Consider the following 18,121-nt stretch of genomic DNA (forward strand, 5'->3'; position numbering starts at 1 on the left):
AATGTATTTTTCGAGTTCTGATAATTTTCATCAAAGTCTACACATGTGGGAAAAAATGCATTTTCAGCTGATTTTAACGTCGATTTGGTGGAACGGTTAAACGCTTCAGTCATTACTCTATGTGACAGTGTCAGACAGTTTAAATACAATGATAAACTAGTATGTGCTGCTAAAGTGTTGTTTGTCAGCCAGTTTTAGGCCCTTATAAAATGTATTTTTCGAGTTATGATCATTTTCCGAACTTTGGACGATTTGCTGTCGAGCTGAATTAGAGAAACACCGAACCATTGTCTCTTTGTAGGTGAATGATTCAGAATGCTGCAGTACAGCATAGAAATTTAATTAATATGATGAACTATTATGTGCTTCTTAAGTGTTTCTCACAGAGTTCTAGGCCCATCTAACATGTATTTGTGGAGTTATGATCATATTCAGAACTTTGGACGATTTGCTGTCTAGCTGAATTAGAGAAACACCGAACAATTGTTTCTTTGTAGGTGCATGATTCAGTATACTGCAGTACAGCATAGAAATTTAATTAATATGATGAACTATTATGTGCTTCTTAAGTCTTTCTCAAAGACAGTTTAAATACAATGATAAACTAGTATGTGCAGCTAAAGTCTTGTTTGTCAACCAGTTTTAGGCCCATATAAAATGTATTTTTTGAGTTCTGATAATTTTCATCAATGTCTACACGTGGGAAAAAACGCATTTTCAGTCGATTTAAACGTCGATTTGGCGGAACGGTTAAACGCTTCAGTCATTACTCTATGTGACAGTGTCAGTCAGTTTAAATACAATGATGAACTAGTATGTGCTGCTAAAGTCTTGTTTGTCAACCAGTTTTAGGCCCATATAAAATGTATTTTTCGAGTTCAGATAATTTTCATCAAAGTTTACACGTGGGAAAAAACGCATTTTCAGTCGATTTAAACGTCGATTTAGCGGAACGGTTAAACACTTCAGTCATTACTCTATGTGACAGTGTCAGACAGTTTAAATACAATGATAAACTTGTATGTGCTGCTAAAGTCTTGTTTGTCAACCAGTTTTAGGCCCAAATAAAATGTATTTTTCGAGTTCTGATAATTTTCATCAAAGTCTACACGTGAGAAAAAACGCATTTTCAGCCGATTTAAACGTTGAAAAGGCGAATCGGTTGAACGCTTCAGTCATTACTCTATGTGACAGTGTCAGAAAGTGTAAATACAATGATAAACTAGTATGTGCTGCTAAAGTGTTGTTTGCCAACCAGTTTTAGGCCCATATAAAATGTATTTTTCGAGTTATGATCATTTTCCGAACTTTGGACCATTTGCTGTCTAGCTGAATTAGAGAAACACCGAACCATTGTCTCTTTGTAGGCGCATGATTTAGAATGCTGCAGTACACCATATAACTTTAATGAATATGAGGAACTATTATGTGCTTCTTAAGTCTTTCTCAAAGACAGTTTAAATACAATGATAAACTAGTATGTGCTGCTAAAGTCTTGTTTGTCAACCAGTTTTAGGCCCATATAAAATGTATTTTTCGAGTTCTGATAATTTTCATCAAAGTCTACACATGTGGGAAAAAACGCATTTTCAGTCGATTTAAACGTCGAAAAGGCGAATCGGTTAAACGCTTCAGTCATTACTCCATGTGACAGTGTCAGACAGTTTAAATACAATGATGACCTAGTATGTGCTGCTAAAGTGTTGTTTGTCAACCAGTTTTAGGCCCATATAAAATGTATTTTTCGAGTTCTGATAATTTTCATCAAAGTCTACACATGTGGGAAAAAATACATTTTAAGCCGATTTTAACGTCGATTTGGTGGAACGGTTAAACGCTTCAGTCATTACTCTATGTGACAGTGTCAGACAGTTTAAATACAATGATCAACTAGTATGTGCTGCTAAAGTGTTGTTTGTCAAACAGTTTTAGGCCCTTATAAAATGTATTTTTCGAGTTCTGATAATTTTCATCAAAGTCTACACGTGGGATAAAACGCACTTTCAGCCGATTTTAACGTCGATTTGGCGGAACGGTTAAACGCTTCAGTCATTACTCTATGTGACAGTGTCAGACAGTTTAAATACAATGATAAACTAGTATGTGCTGCTAATGTCTTGTTTGTCAACCAGTTTTAGGCCCAAATAAAATGTATTTTTCGAGTTCTGATAATTTTCATCAAAGTCTACACGTGGGATAAAACGCATTTTCAGCCGATTTTAACGTCGATTTGGCGGAACGGTTAAACGCTTCAGTCATTACTCTATGTGACAGTGTCAGACAGTTTAAATACAATGATAAACTAGTATGTGCTGCTAAAGTCTTGTTTGTCAACCAGTTTTAGGCCCATATAAAATGTATTTTTCGAGTTCTGATAATTTTCATCAAAGTCTACACGTGGGATAAAACGCATTTTCAGCCGATTTTAACGTCGATTTGGCGGAACGGTTAAACGCTTCAGTCATTACTCTATGTGACAGTGTCAGACAGTTTAAATACAATGATAAACTAGTATGTGCTGCTAATGTCTTGTTTGTCAACCAGTTTTAGGCCCAAATAAAATGTATTTTTCGAGTTCTGATAATTTTCATCAAAGTCTACACGTGAGAAAAAACGCATTTTCAGCCGATTTAAACGTCGAAAAGGCGAATCGGTTGAACGCTTCAGTCATTACTCTATGTGACAGTGTCAGAAAGTGTAAATACAATGATAAACTAGTATGTGCTGCTAATGTGTTGTTTGCCAACCAGTTTTAGGCCCATATAAAATGTATTTTTCGAGTTATGATCATTTTCCGAACTTTGGACCGTTTGCTGTCGAGCTGAATTAGAGAAACACCGAACCATTGTCTCTTTGTTGGTGAATGATTCAGAATGCTGCAGTACACCATATAACTTTAATTAATATGAGGAACAATTATTTTGCTTCTTAAGTCTTTCTCAAAGACAGTTTAAATACAATGATAAACTAGTATGTGCTGCTAAAGTCTTGTTTGTCAACCAGTTTTAGGCCCATATAAAATGTATTTTTCGAGTTATGATAATTTTCATCAAAGTCTACACATGTGGGAAAAAACGCATTTTCAGCCGATTTAAACGTCGAAAAGGCGGATCGGTTAAACGCTTCAGCCATTACTCTGTGACAGTGTCAGACAGTTTAAATACAATGATAAACTAGTATGTGCAGCTAAAGTCTTGTTTGTCAACCAGTTTTAGGCCCATATAAAATGTATTTTTCGAGTTCTGATAATTTTCATCAATGTCTACACGTGGGAAAAAACGCATTTTCAGTCGATTTAAACGTCGATTTGGCGGAACGGTTAAACACTTCAGTCATTACTCTATGTGACAGTGTCAGAAAGTGTAAATACAATGATAAACTAGTATGTGCTGCTAATGTGTTGTTTGCCAACCAGTTTTAGGCCCATATAAAATGTATTTTTCGAGTTATGATCATTTTCCGAACTTTGGACCGTTTGCTGTCTAGCTGAATTAGAGAAACACCGAACCATTGTCTCTTTGTAGGTGCATGATTCAGAATACTGCAGTACAGCATAGAAATTTAATTAATATGATGAACTATTATGTGCTTCTTAAGTGTTTCTCACAGAGTTCTAGGCCCATCTAACATGTATTTGTGGAGTTATGATCATTTTCAGAACTTTGGACGATTTGCTGTCGAGCTGAATTAGAGAAACACCGAACCATTGTCTCTTTGTAGGTGAATGATTCAGAATGCTGCAGTACACCATATAACTTTAATTAATATGAGGAACAATTATTTTGCTTCTTAAGTCTTTCTCAAAGACAGTTTAAATACAATGATGAACTAGTATGTGCTGCTTATGTCTTGTTTGTCAACCAGTTTTAGGCCCATATAAAATGTATTTTTCGAGTTCTGATAATTTTCATCAAAGTCTACACGTGGGAAAAAACGCATTTTCAGCCGATTTTAACGTCGATTTGGTGGAACGGTTAAACGCTTCAGTCATTACTCTATGTGACAGTGTCAGACAGTTTAAATACAATGATCAACTAGTATGTGCTGCTAAAGTGTTGTTTGTCAAACAGTTTTAGGCCCATATAAAATGTATTTTTCGAGTTATGATCATTTTCAGAACTTTGGACGATTTGCTGAATTAGAGAAACACCGAACAATTGTCTCTTTGTAGGTGCATGATTTTGAATGCTGCAGTACACCATATAACTTTAATAAATATGAGGAACTATTATGTGCTTCTTAAGTCTTTCTCAAAGACAGTTTAAATACAATGATAAACTAGTATGTGCTGCTAAAGTCTTGTTTGTCAACCAGTTTCAGGCCCATATAAAATGTATTTTTCGAGTTCTGATAATTTTCATCAATGTCTACACGTGGGAAAAAACGCATTTTCAGTCGATTTAAACGTCGATTTGGCGGAACGGTTAAACGCTTCAGTCATTACTCTATGTGACAGTGTCAGACAGTTTAAATACAATGATGAACTAGTATGTGCTGCTAAAGTCTTGTTTGTCAACCAGTTTTAGGCCCATATAAAATGTATTTTTCGAGTTCAGATAATTTTCATCAAAGTCTACACGTGGGAAAAAACGCATTTTCAGTCGATTTAAACGTCGATTTGGCGGAACGGTTAAACACTTCAGTCATTACTCTATGTGACAGTGTCAGACAGTTTAAATACAATGATAAACTAGTATGTGCTGCTAAAGTCTTGTTTGTCAACCAGTTTTAGGCCCATATAAAATGTATTTTTCGAGTTCTGATAATTTTCATCAAAGTCTACACGTGAGAAAAAACGCATTTTCAGCCGATTTAAACTTCGAAAAGGCGAATCGGTTGAACGCTTCAGTCATTACTCTATGTGACAGTGTCAGACAGTTTAAATACAATGAATAACTAGTATGTGCTGCTAAAGTGTTGTATGTCAAACAGTTTTAGGCCCATTTAAAATGTATTTGTTGAGTTATGATCATTTTCATCATAGTGTGCACATGTGGGAAAAAATGCATTTTCAGCCGATTTAAACGTCGAAAAGGGGAATTGCTTAAACGCTTCAGTCATTACTCTGTGTGACAGTGTCAGACAGTTTAAATACAATGGTGAACTAGTATATGCTGCTAAAGTGTTGTTTGTCAAACAGTTTTAGGCCCATACAACATGTATTTGTCGAGGTATGAGCATTTTCAGAACATTGGACGGTTTGCTGTCTAGCTGATTTAGAGAAACACCGAACCATTGTCTCTTCAGAGGTGAATGATTCAAAATGCTGCAGTACAGCATTGAAATTTAATTAATATGATGAACTATTATGTCCTTCTTAAGTGTTTCTCACAGAATTCTAGGCCCATCTAACATGTATTTGTGGAGTTATGATCATTTTCAGCCGATTTAAACGTCGAAAAGGAGAATTGGTCAAAAGCTTTAGTCATTACTTTGAGTGACAGAGTCAGACAGTTTAAATACAATGAATAACTAGTATGTGCTGCTAAAGTGTTGTATGTCAAACAGTTTTAGGCCCATTTAAAATGTATTTGTTGAGTTATGATCATTTTCATCATAGTGTGCACATGTGGGAAAAAACGCATTTTCAGCCGATTTAAACTTCGAAAAGGCGAATTGGTTAAACGCTTCAGTCATTACTCTGTGTGACAGTGACAGACAGTTTAAATACAATGATGAACTAGTATATGCTGCTAAAGTGTTGTTTGTCAAACAGTTTTAGGCCCATAGAAAATGTATTTGTCGAGTTATGATCATTTTCATCATAGTGTGCACATGTGGGAAAAAACGCATTTTCAGCCGATTTAAACGTCGAAAAGGCGAATTGGTTAAAAGCTTCAGTCATTACTCTGTGTGACAGTGTCAGACAGTTTAAATACAATGATTAACTAGTACGTGCTGCTAAAGTTTTGTTTGTCAACCAGTTTTAGGCGCATATAAAATGTATTTGTCGAGGTATGAGCATTTTCATAACATTGGACGGTTTGCTGTCTAGCTGAATTAGAGAAACACCGAACAATCGTCTCTTCAGAGGTGAATGATTCAGAATGCTGCAGTACAGCATAGAAATTTAATTAATATGATGAACTATTATGTGCTTCCTAAGTGTTTCTCTCAGATTTCTATGCCCATCTAACATGTATTTGTGGAGTTATGATCATTTTCAGAACTTTTGACGGTTTGCTGTCTAGCTGAATTAGAGAAACACCGAACCATTGTCTCTTCAGAGGTGAATGATTCAGAATGCTGCAGTACAGCATAGAAATTGAATTAATATGATGAACTATTATGTCCTTCTTATGTGTTTCTCACAGAGTTCTAGGCCCATCTAACATGTATTTGTGGAGTTATGATCATTTTCAGAACTTTGGACGATTTGCTGTCGAGCTGAATTAGAGAAACACCGAACCATTGTCTCTTTGTAGGTGAATGCACTGCATATATGTATGGAAGTATGTATATGTATGTGACAAATAAAAATCTTGAATCTTGAAAAGTGTTGTTTGTCAAACTGTTTTAGGCCCATGTAAAATGTATTTGTCGAGTTATGATCATTTTCATCATATTGTGCACATGTGGGAAAAAACGCATTTTCAGCCGATTTAAACGTCGAAAAGGCGAATTGGTTAAACGCTTCAGTCATTACTCTGTGTGACAGTGTCAGACAGTTTAGATACAATGAATAACTAGTATGTGCGGCTAAAGTGTTGTTTGTCAACCAGTGCGCATGCGCGACTGGCATCCGACAGCACCAGGAAGTGGAACACCGCGGGTGGAACACGGAAGGGAGTTTTTTCCGGACTCCAGAACGTCTTTACGGAATCTTTTTCATTTTTATGTGACTGATCCTCCAGCAGTGGTTGTTTTCAGTGCGTGGGGGGTCCCCCCCCCCACACACCCCAACCACCCTTTTTCTTGGGGTGTGCGATGACCGATCACATTGAAACAAACTCTGCGACCGGGAAAATGGATCACGTACGGCTGAATGAAGAAGCAAACGCACCAAAAGGTGGCGGCGAAGCAGACAGAAGCTATGGAAAAGAGCTTACAGTCTGTGTGGAACTGCAAGGGGAGGAAAGTATTACGACGACAGAATTGATGAAGAACGTGCGAGAGCTCTGCGGCGGTTTACTAGCTTGCGGCACCACCGGAGATCGACGATACGAACTTACAATGAGTCACCAAAGAGGGAAAGATCGCCTGCTGGAGGGATTCAAGATTGGAGAGGTAAGAATAATAGCCAGAGAATTGAGGAATGACGAGATGGTCCTTTCCTTCCTCAACCTCCCGGCTTATATTACTGACGACGAAATACTGGGGAAGCTACATGGTTGGGGCGTGTCGGCCACCTCGCCGATTAAGCGCAGAATGTGGCCAGGAACCCGTATTGCGGACGGTACACGGTTTATGAGAGTAAAATTCAATAAATTAGTTCAGAGTCTTCCATACTCTGCAAAGTTTCACACTGCCATAGGGCCAGAGTACTTCCGCGTCATTCACGATAGACAATCAAAGGTCTGCCGCCTCTGTATACAGCCTGGACATATCCTACGGGAATGTCCGGAGTTCTTCTGTCGCAAATGTGGATTGCAAGGACACTTTGCGAGAGAGTGCAAAAGTGCCAAGAAATGTGACCTGTGTCATAACACTTGGAATGAATGTGACTGCAATAAGAGCGAGGAGGACGGCGGCGCTCCGCTGGTGACGACGGCCGCTTCAACCGATAGGCAAGGCGAACTGCATAGCGAGGATGAAAATAAAATGGAGACTGAGACGGGGCAGGCGGATGTGAGGGATGAAACTCAACCTGCAGTGGCGGGTAGTATGAACCAAGCAAGCAAGGTGAGGCTAGATCTGAGCTCCGGCTCTGACGAGGAGAGCGGAGCGAGACGAGGAGCGAGGCTGAAGGCGGAGGTGGGAGGGGAGGTGCTAGCCTTGGGAGTGGGCCCCACCCCCGCTCCTACCCCGCTGCTGCTGAAGCAAATCAGAGATCCTGCATCTGAGATGGGAATGATGAATAGGTCATCATCTCAGTCCCAGCGACTGCCTCTTGATAACCCGATCTCAAGTGCAAGTGAGGCCGAATCCGAGATAGACTTGTCTCATATGAACAGAATTGGGAAAAGGCTAAGTGAAAAGCAGATGAGAAGGAGAAGCAAGAGAAACAAAGACAGAGTTAATAACTAAATGTCGAAAATTATACTCTCTTCTCAGTGTGACTCTAATGATTAGCTTCACTTCTCTAAATGCTAACGGCCTACGCACAAAATCGAAAATAGATTCTGTACTGCAAACTTTGAACTCGGATGTAGTCTGCCTGCAAGAAACTTGGTGGGACCAGGAGCATCACGACTATGTGGCGAACCAGAGAAACAAGCAGGTATTTTCAAACCACGGGTCAGCAAGATCATGCGGGGTAGCAATCATATCTAAGATTGCTTCAGGCATGAGTGCTGAAGAGATATACAAAGACGATCAAGGCAGAGTATTAATTGTAGATTTTTCACTTAATAAACAACGATATAGAATAATTAACATATATGCACCAAACAATGAAAATCATAGAAAGCAGTTTTTCATTAAATTAAAGAAATGGTACGGAAACAATGTAATAATAACTGGAGACTTTAATGTGGCTCTAACAAAAATGGACGTGTCAGTAAACAATACCTTCAAGAGTGACGCCAGTCGAACAACCCTAATGAATTTGATAAATCACCATAACCTAGTAGAAATGTGGAGAATCTCAAACCCTTTGAAGCGGGACTTCTCGAGAAGGCAGATTGTAAAGGGGGTCCTCAAACAGTCCAGAATCGATCTCTGTCTGGCTTCCTCCAGCATTATCAGGGACATTAACAAAATTAAATATGAGTTCAATAGCTGGAGCGATCACGCATCTTTATACTGGCAATTAGGGGACGATGGAAGGCCCAGAGGTGGGGGCATCTGGTGCTTCAATGCCAGTCTCCTTGAGGACCAAACCTTCAAAAAAAAGATAAGGAATCTACTGAGCAATATAACAGATGAATTAGCTGTAGAAGAAAACTACATTAAATCATGGGACGATGTAAAAAGACGAATTAAGAGAGCCTGTATAAATTATAGTAAAGAGAAAGGATGGCGGGAAGGAATGGAGGAGAGAACATTAAGGCACCTCCTCGCAAAAGAAATTACATTACTTGACCATAACCCTGACAGAAGTTGTGCAAAATTTGAAAAATATGAAGCTAAACTTCACTCTTTTGAAAAGAAAAGATGCATAGGAGCAGCTGTTAGAAGTAGATTTAAAAATATCACAGATGGGGAGAAATGTACAGCTTTTTTCCTTGGCCTAGAAAAACAAAAACAAAACAAAGCCAGAATGGGTCGGATTGAAAATAGTAAGGGGGAAATAATAGCTGAGCAGGAAGACATACTGGACGAAATACATAGGTATTACGAGAACCTCTTTACTAGTAACAGCTCCAATCCAAAACAGACTAAAGAAATACTGGAATGTATTGATAGGGAAATCAATCACATCGACAAAGAAGAGTGCGACACGGTAATCACATTAGCGGAAGTAGAACTGGCAATAGATGGACAAAATAAGAACAAAAGCCCAGGCCCAGACGGAATCTCGACAGAGTTCTACCAGTGCTTCAAAGCCCAGCTGGCCCCCTTGCTGCTAAAACTTTACACTAGTATTAGAGTAAACCAGACAACTCCGGACTCCCTCACAAAAGGTATCATCACAATTGTATTTAAGAATAAAGGATGCCGGAACCAACTGAAAAACTATAGGCCAATTAGCCTACTCAATTCAGATTATAAGATTCTGGCAAAAATTCTGGCTAATAGACTTAAAGCAGTAATAGGCTCAATCATCAGCAATACGCAAACTTACAGTATCCCAGGCAGAGATATTACAGACTCCATCAATACAATTAGGGATACAGTAAAAACAATGACTATGCAGAGGGGCCTGCTGCTTGGAGTAGACCTAGAAAAAGCTTTTGACAGGGTTGAGCATCCGTTCCTCTGGTCCGTAATGGAAAAGTTCGGCTTCGGAGCAAAGTTCATCGATTGGATCAAGGTTTTATATCGAAGTGCGAGTAGCAGGGTGAAATGCAACGGACTTCTCACCAGGGACATTCGGATCGAGATGTCGGTGAGACAGGGATGCCCCCTCTCAGCTCTGCTATACACCCTGGTCGCAGAACCCCTCGCACTCCTAATACTGAAAGACAAAAATATAAAAGGTATCTTAACGCCAAATGGCAACAAAACCAAAATAGTCCAATATGCAGACGACATTAATATCATGGTCTCGGATGGTGACAGCATAGACCATGTCTTCAAACACCTAGGGGCCTATGAGAAAGCCTCTGGCGCAAGAATCAATAAAGAAAAATCTGCAATAATTTTCTGCGGTAAGAATCAAAAAACGATAAACAAATGGGGCCTTAAAGAGACCACAGGGTGCAGAGAAATCTTGGGTGTGTACATTGGGAAAGACGAGAGTGAAGCAAGAGATAAAACATGGAAGAGTGTGATAATTAAAATACAGTGTACCTTGAACCTGTGGAGGGCGAGGGGGCTTAGTCTAAAAGGAAAGGTAATAGTATCTAATGCCCTAGTGCTGTCAAAAATAAATCATGCTTTGGGAACCTGTGAGCTGCCCGATTGGGCACTAAATTCATTGAACGGTGAGATCTCCTCCTTTCTTTGGAAGGGTAAGGGAAATATGTTCGCCCACAGGACGTTAATTGCTAATAAACGGGAGGGGGGATTAGGGCTGATTGACATTGGTGCCAAAAGAGACGCACTGAGGGTTAAATTGATAGGGAAATTCTTGGATTCGACCAGGCAGTATCCCTGGGAGGACGCACTCGCAGGCTACCTGGCGGAGTTTGGGAAGAGGAGCAAATACAATCTCTGTACCCACTACCCCAGAAAAACCTACAGTGGCCTGCCGGGCTTCTACCAGGAGGTGCTGGAGGCATGGGGAAGGATACTCCCCCACCTCAGACCCGAGTGCAGTAAAAAAGAGCATGTGCTGCAGTTACCTTTCCTCTCGAATCCATTCTTCACCTATAATGGGAGAAACCTCGTCAGCAGTCACTTGACGGCAGCAGGCCTAACAAGAGTGGGACAGGTGACCGACCACAAAGGGAACTTTGATATAGGGAATGTACTATGGGAATTAGACAGATGGAAGGTGCAATACAGGGAAAAACTGATTGTCTCTTTCGGGGAAAAATTTGATCAAAGCCTACTACCTGAGTGGCGAGGCATGCTCAAAGAGAAAGGACCCAAGGTGCAGGATGATGCCCTGAACTTCCTGTGCCTTAGAGGAAAATTCCCCACCATCCAATCAGTGAAAACCAGAGACTGGTATAGATTACTCATTTCAAAGATTGTGACAATTCCAGCTTCAGAAAAGGCCTGGTCAAGGATATTTCCTGGCTATTCAATTAGAAATATATGGAACAACATGGAAATCCCTTTTGCCACATCAGCCATCTTCCACCTGGATTTCAAGATAAGGCACAGGAGGATTTTTACTGGCATCATCCTGCATCAATAACACAAAGACTTGCACAAAAGGGAGTGTGTGGTCTGCATGGAAGAAGCAGAAGACATTGAGCACCTGTTCCTTAGGTGCACGGCCCTCACAAACTATAGGGAGAGGGTCAATAGCCTACTGGTGGAACATTGTGGCCTTAGGAGACTAACAGGGCTTACATGGGACTGGGCCTACATGTTTGCCCCCCCCCCAAAACAATGAGCCCAACGGAAAACTTACTGATAAACACTGTGCTGGCATTTGCCAGGCGCGCAACATGGACAAGAAGGAACTTGGCACTATATGAGGGTAGAGACCTAAGCATACAAAGCCTCTTTGGAAAGTCACTAAAAGCCCACCTATTGTTGCTAAATGGAGGAAACAAAGACCTTTTTGTAATCCAATTTATGCAACAAACTACCCTACTCCAGGAAACTGAATGCCACTCTCTCTCCTTCGCATTCTGATAGGATAGAGAAGGGAGAAAAAGGGAAAACATGTATTTCCCAAGTGTTTAAAAATGTTTTCTTGGCATAATTGTTACTGTTGATGATTCTGTATTTTTTTATAAAAAAAAAAAAAATGTATTTGTTGAGTTATGATCATTTTCATCATAGTGTGCACATGAGGGAAAAAAACGCATTTTCAGCCGATTTAAACGTCGAAAAGGCGAATTGGTTAAACGCTTCAGTCATTACTCTGTGTGACAGTGTCAGACAGTTTAAATACAATGATGAACTAGTATGTGCTGCTAAAGTGTTGTTTATCAAACAGTTTTAGTCCCATAGAAAATGTATTTGTCGAGTTATGATCATTTTCATCATAGTGTGCACATGTGGGAAAAAACGCATTTTCAGCCGATTTAAACGTCGAAAAGGCGTATTGGTTAAACACTTCAGTCATTACTCTGTGTGACAGTGTCAGACAGTTTAAATACAATGATTAACTAGTATGTGCTGCTAAAGTGTTGTTTGTCAACCAGTTTTAGGCCCATATAAAATGTATTTGTCGAGGTATGAGCATTTTCATAACATTCGACGGTTTGCTGTCTAGCTGAATTTGAGTAACACCGAACCATTGTCTCTTCAGAGGTGAATGATTCAGAATGCTGCTGTACAGCATAGAAATTTAATTAATATGATGAACTATTATGTGCTTCCTAAGTGTTTCTCTCAGATTTCTATACCCATCTAACATGTATTTGTGGAGTTATGATCATTTTCATCATAGTGTGCACACGTGGGAAAAAATGCTTTTTCAGCCGATTTAAACGTCGAAAAGGCGAATTGGTCAAAAGCTTTAGTCATTACTTTAAGTGACAGAGTCAGACAGTTCAAATACAATGATGAACTAGTATATGCTGCTAAAGTGTTGTTTGTCAACCAGTTTTAGGCCCATATAAAATGTATTGTCGAGTTATGATCATTTTCATCATAGTGTGCACATCTGAGAAAAAAAGCATTTTCAGCCGATTTAAACGTCGAAAAGGGGAATTGGTTAAACGCTTCAGTCATTACTCTGTGTGACAGTGTCAGACAGTTTAAATACAATGGTGAACTAGTATATGCTGCTAAAGTGTTGTTTGTCAAACAGTTTTAGGCCCATACAACATGTATTTGTCGAGGTATGATCATTTTCATCATTATGTGCACATGTCGGAAAAAACGCATTTTCAGCCGATTTAAACGTCGAAAAGGGGAATTGGTTAAACGCTTCAGTCACTACTCTGTGTGACACTGTCAGACAGTTTAAATACAATGGTGAACTAGTATATGCTGCTAAAGTGTTGTTTGTCAAACAGTTTTAGGCCCATACAACATGTATTTGTCGAGGTATGAGCATTTTCAGAACATTGGACGGTTTGCTGTCTAGCTGAATTAGAGAAACACCGAACCATTGTCTCTTCAGAGGTGAATAATTCAGAATGCTGCAGTACAGCATAGAAATTTCATTAATATGATGAACTATTATGTGCTTCTTAAGTGTTTCTCACAGATTTTTAGGCCCATCTAACATGTATTTGTGGAGTTATGATCATTTTCATCATAGTGTGCACATGTGGGAAAAAATGCATTTTCAGCCGATTTAAACGTCGAAAAGGAGAATTGGTCAAAAGCTTTAGTCATTACTCTGTGTGACAGAGTCAGACAGTTTAAATACAATGGTGAACTAGTATATGCTGCTAAAGTGTTGTTTGCCAAACAGTTTTAGGCCCATGTAAAATGTATTTGTCGAGGTCTGATAATTTTCATCATAGTGTGCACACGTGGGAAAAAATGCTTTTTCAGCCGATTTAAACGTCGAAAAGGCGAATTGGTCAAAAGCTTTAGTCATTACTTTGAGTGACAGAGTCAGACAGTTCAAATACAATGATGAACTAGTATATGCTGCTAAAGTGTTGTTTGTCAACCAGTTTTAGGCCCATATAAAATGTTTTTGTCGAGTTATGATCATTTTCATGATAGTGTGCACATCTGAGAAAAAAAGCATTTTCAGCCGATTTAAACGTCGAAAAGGGGAATTGGTTAAACGCTTCAGTCATTACTCTGTGTGACAGTGTCAGACAGTTTAAATACGATGGTGAACTAGTAAATGCTGCTAAAGCGTTGTTTGTCAAACAGTTTTAGGCCCAAACAACATGTATTTGTCGAGGTATGAGCAATTTCAGAACATTGGACGGTTTGCTGTCTAGCTGAATTAGAGAAACACCGAACCATTGTCTCTTCAGAGGTGAATGATTCAGAATGCTGCAGTACAGCATTGAAATTTAATTAATATGATGAACTATTATGTGCTTCCTAAGTTTTTCTCTCAGATTTCTATGCCCATACAACATGTATTTGTGGAGGTATGAGCATTTTCAGAACATTGGACGGTTGCTGTCTAGCTGAATTAGAGAAACACCGAACCATTGTCTATTCAGAGGTGAATGATTCAGAATGCTGTAGTACAGCATATCATTTTAATTAATATGAGGAACTATTATGTGCTTCCTAAGTTTTTCTCTCAGATTTCTATGCCCATCTAACATGTATTTGTGGAGTTAGGATCATTTTCATCATAGTGTGCACATGTGGGAAAAAACGCATTATCAGCCGATTTAAACGTCGAAAAGGGGAATTGGTTAAACGCTTCAGTCATTACTCTGTGTGACAGTGTCAGACAGTTTAAATACAATGGTGAACTAGTATATGCTGCTAAAGTGTTGTTTGTCAAACAGTTTTAGGCCCATAGAAAATGTATTTGTCGAGGTATGAGCATTTTCAGAACATTGGACGGTTTGCTGTCTAGCTGAATTAGAGAAACACCGAACCATTGTCTCTTCAGAGGTGAATGATTCAGAAAGCTGCAGTAACAGCATAGAAATTTAATTAAAATGATGAACTATTATGTGCTTCTTAAGTGTTTCTCACAGAGTTCTAGGCCCATCTAACATGTATTTGTGGAGTTATGATCATTTTCATCATAGTGTGCACATGTGGGAAAAAATGCATTTTCAGCCGATTTAAACGTCGAAAAGGAGAATTGGTCAAAAGCTTTAATCATTACTTTGAGTGACAGAGTCAGACAGTTTAAATACAATGGTGAACTAGTATATGCTGCTAAAGTGTTGTTTGTCAAACAGTTTTAGGCCCATGTAAAATGTATTTGTCGAGTTATGATCATTTTCATCATAGTGTGCACATGTGGGAAAAAACGCATTTTCAGCCGATTTAAACGTCGAAGGGGCGAATTGGTTAACGCTTCAGTCATTTCTCTGTGTGACAGTGTCAGACAGTTTAAATACAATGATGAACTAGTATGTGCTGCTAAAGTGTTGTTTGTCAAACAGTTTTAGTCCCATACAACATGTATTTTTCGAGTTGTGATCATTTTCATCATTGTGTGCACATGTGGGAAAAAACGCATTTTCAGCCGATTTAAACGTCGAAAAGGGGAATTGGTTAAACGCTTCAGTCATTACTCTGTGTGACAGTGTCAGACAGTTTAAATACAATGGTGAACTAGTATATGCTGCTAAAGGGTTGTTTGTCAAACAGTTTTAGGCCCATGTAAAATGTATTTGTCGAGTTATGATTATTTTCATCATTGTGTGCACATGTGGGAAAAAACGCATTTTCAGCCGATTTAAACGTCGAAAAGGGGAATTGCTTAAACGCTTCAGTCATTACTCTGTGTGACAGTGTCAGACAGTTTAAATACAATGGTGAACTAGTATATGCTGCTAAAGTGTTGTTTGTCAAACAGTTTTAGGCCCATACAACATGTATCTGTCGAGGTATGAGCATTTTCAGAACATTGGACGGTTTTCTGTCTAGCTGAATTAGAGAAACACCGAACCATTGTCTCTTCAGAGGTGAATGATTCAGAATGCTGCAGTACAGCATTGAAATTTAGTTAATATGATGAACTATTATGTGCTTCCTAAGTTTTTCTCTTAGATTTCTATGCCCATCTAACATGTATTTCTGGAGTTATGATCATTTTCAGAACTTGTGACGGTTTGCTGTCTAGCTGAATTAGAGAAACACCGAACCATTGTCTCTTCAGAGGTGAATGATTCAGAATGCTGCAGTACAGCATAGAAATTTTATTAATATGATGAACTATTATGTGCTTCTTAAGTTTTTCTCACGGAGTTCTAGACCCATCTAACATGTATTTGTGGAGTTATGATCATTTTCAGAACTTTGGACGGTTTGCTGTCTAGCTGAATTAGAGAAACACCGAACCATTGTCTCTTCAGAGGTGAATGATTCAGAATGCTGCAGTACAGCATTGAAATTTAATTAATATGATGAACTATTATGTGCTTCCTAAGTTTTTCTCTCAGATTTCTATGCCCATAGAACATGTATTTGTGGAGGTATGAGCATTTTCAGAACATTGGACGGTTTGCTGTCTAGCTGAATTAGAGAAACACCGAACCATTGTCTATTCAGAGGTGAATGATTCAGAATGCTGTAGTACAGCATATCATTTTAATTAATATGAGGAACTATTATGTGCTTCCTAAGTTTTTCTCTCAGATTTCTATGCCCATCTAACATGTATTTGTGGAGTTAGGATCATTTTCATCATAGTGTGCACATGTGGGAAAAAACGCATTATCAGCCGATTTAAACGTCGAAAAGGGGAATTGGTTAAACGCTCCAGTCATTACTCTGTGTGACAGTGTCAGACAGTTTAAATACAATGGTGAACTAGTATATGCTGCTAAAGTGTTGTTTGTCAAACAGTTTTAGGCCCATAGAAAATGTATTTGTCGAGGTATGAGCATTTTCAGAACATTGGACGGTTTGCTGTCTAGCTGAATTAGAGAAACACCGAACCATTGTCTCTTCAGAGGTGAATGATTCAGAAAGCTGCAGTAACAGCATAGAAATTTAATTAAATTGATGAACTATTATGTGCTTCTTAAGTGTTTCTCACAGAGTTCTAGGCCCATCTAACATGTATTTGTGGAGTTATGATCATTTTCATCATAGTGTGCACATGTGGGAAAAAATGCATTTTCAGCCGATTTAAACGTCGAAAAGGAGAATTGGTCAAAAGCTTTAATCATTACTTTGAGTGACAGAGTCAGACAGTTTAAATACAATGGTGAACTAGTATATGCTGCTAAAGTGTTGTTTGTCAAACAGTTTTAGGCCCATGTAAAATGTATTTGTCGAGTTATGATCATTTTCATCATAGTGTGCACATGTGGGAAAAAACGCATTTTCAGCCGATTTAAACGTCGAAAAGGGGAATTGGTTAAACGCTTCAGTCATTACTCTGTGTGACAGTGTCAGACAGTTTAAATACAATGATGAACTAGTATGTGCTGCTAAAGTGTTGTTTGTCAAACAGTTTTAGTCCCATACAACATGTATTTTTCGAGTTGTGATCATTTTCATCATTGTGTGCACATGTGGGAAAAAACGCATTTTCAGCCGATTTAAACGTCGAAAAGGGGAATTGGTTAAACGCTTCAGTCATTACTCTGTGTGACAGTGTCAGACAGTTTAAATACAATGGTGAACTAGTATATGCTGCTAAAGGGTTGTTTTTCAAACAGTTTTAGGCACATGTAAAATGTATTTGTCGAGTTATGATTATTTTCATCATTGTGTGCACATGTGGGAAAAAACGCATTTTCAGCCGATTTAAACGTCGAAAAGGGGAATTGCTTAAACGCTTCAGTCATTACTCTGTGTGACAGTGTCAGACAGTTTAAATACAATGGTGAACTAGTATATGCTGCTAAAGTGTTGTTTGTCAAACAGTTTTAGGCCCATACAACATGTATCTGTCGAGGTATGAGCATTTTCAGAACATTGGACGGTTTTCTGTCTAGCTGAATTAGAGAAACACCGAACCATTGTCTCTTCAGAGGTGAATGATTCAGAATGCTGCAGTACAGCATTGAAATTTAGTTAATATGATGAACTATTATGTGCTTCCTAAGTTTTTCTCTTAGATTTCTAGACCCATCTAACATGTATTTGTGGAGTTATGATCATTTTCAGAACTTTGGACGGTTTGCTGTCTAGCTGAATTAGAGAAACACCGAACCATTGTCTCTTCAGA

The sequence above is a fragment of the Zeus faber genome (assembly GCF_960531495.2).
Source record: "Zeus faber genome assembly, chromosome: 2".
NCBI classification, from domain to species: domain Eukaryota; kingdom Metazoa; phylum Chordata; class Actinopteri; order Zeiformes; family Zeidae; genus Zeus; species Zeus faber.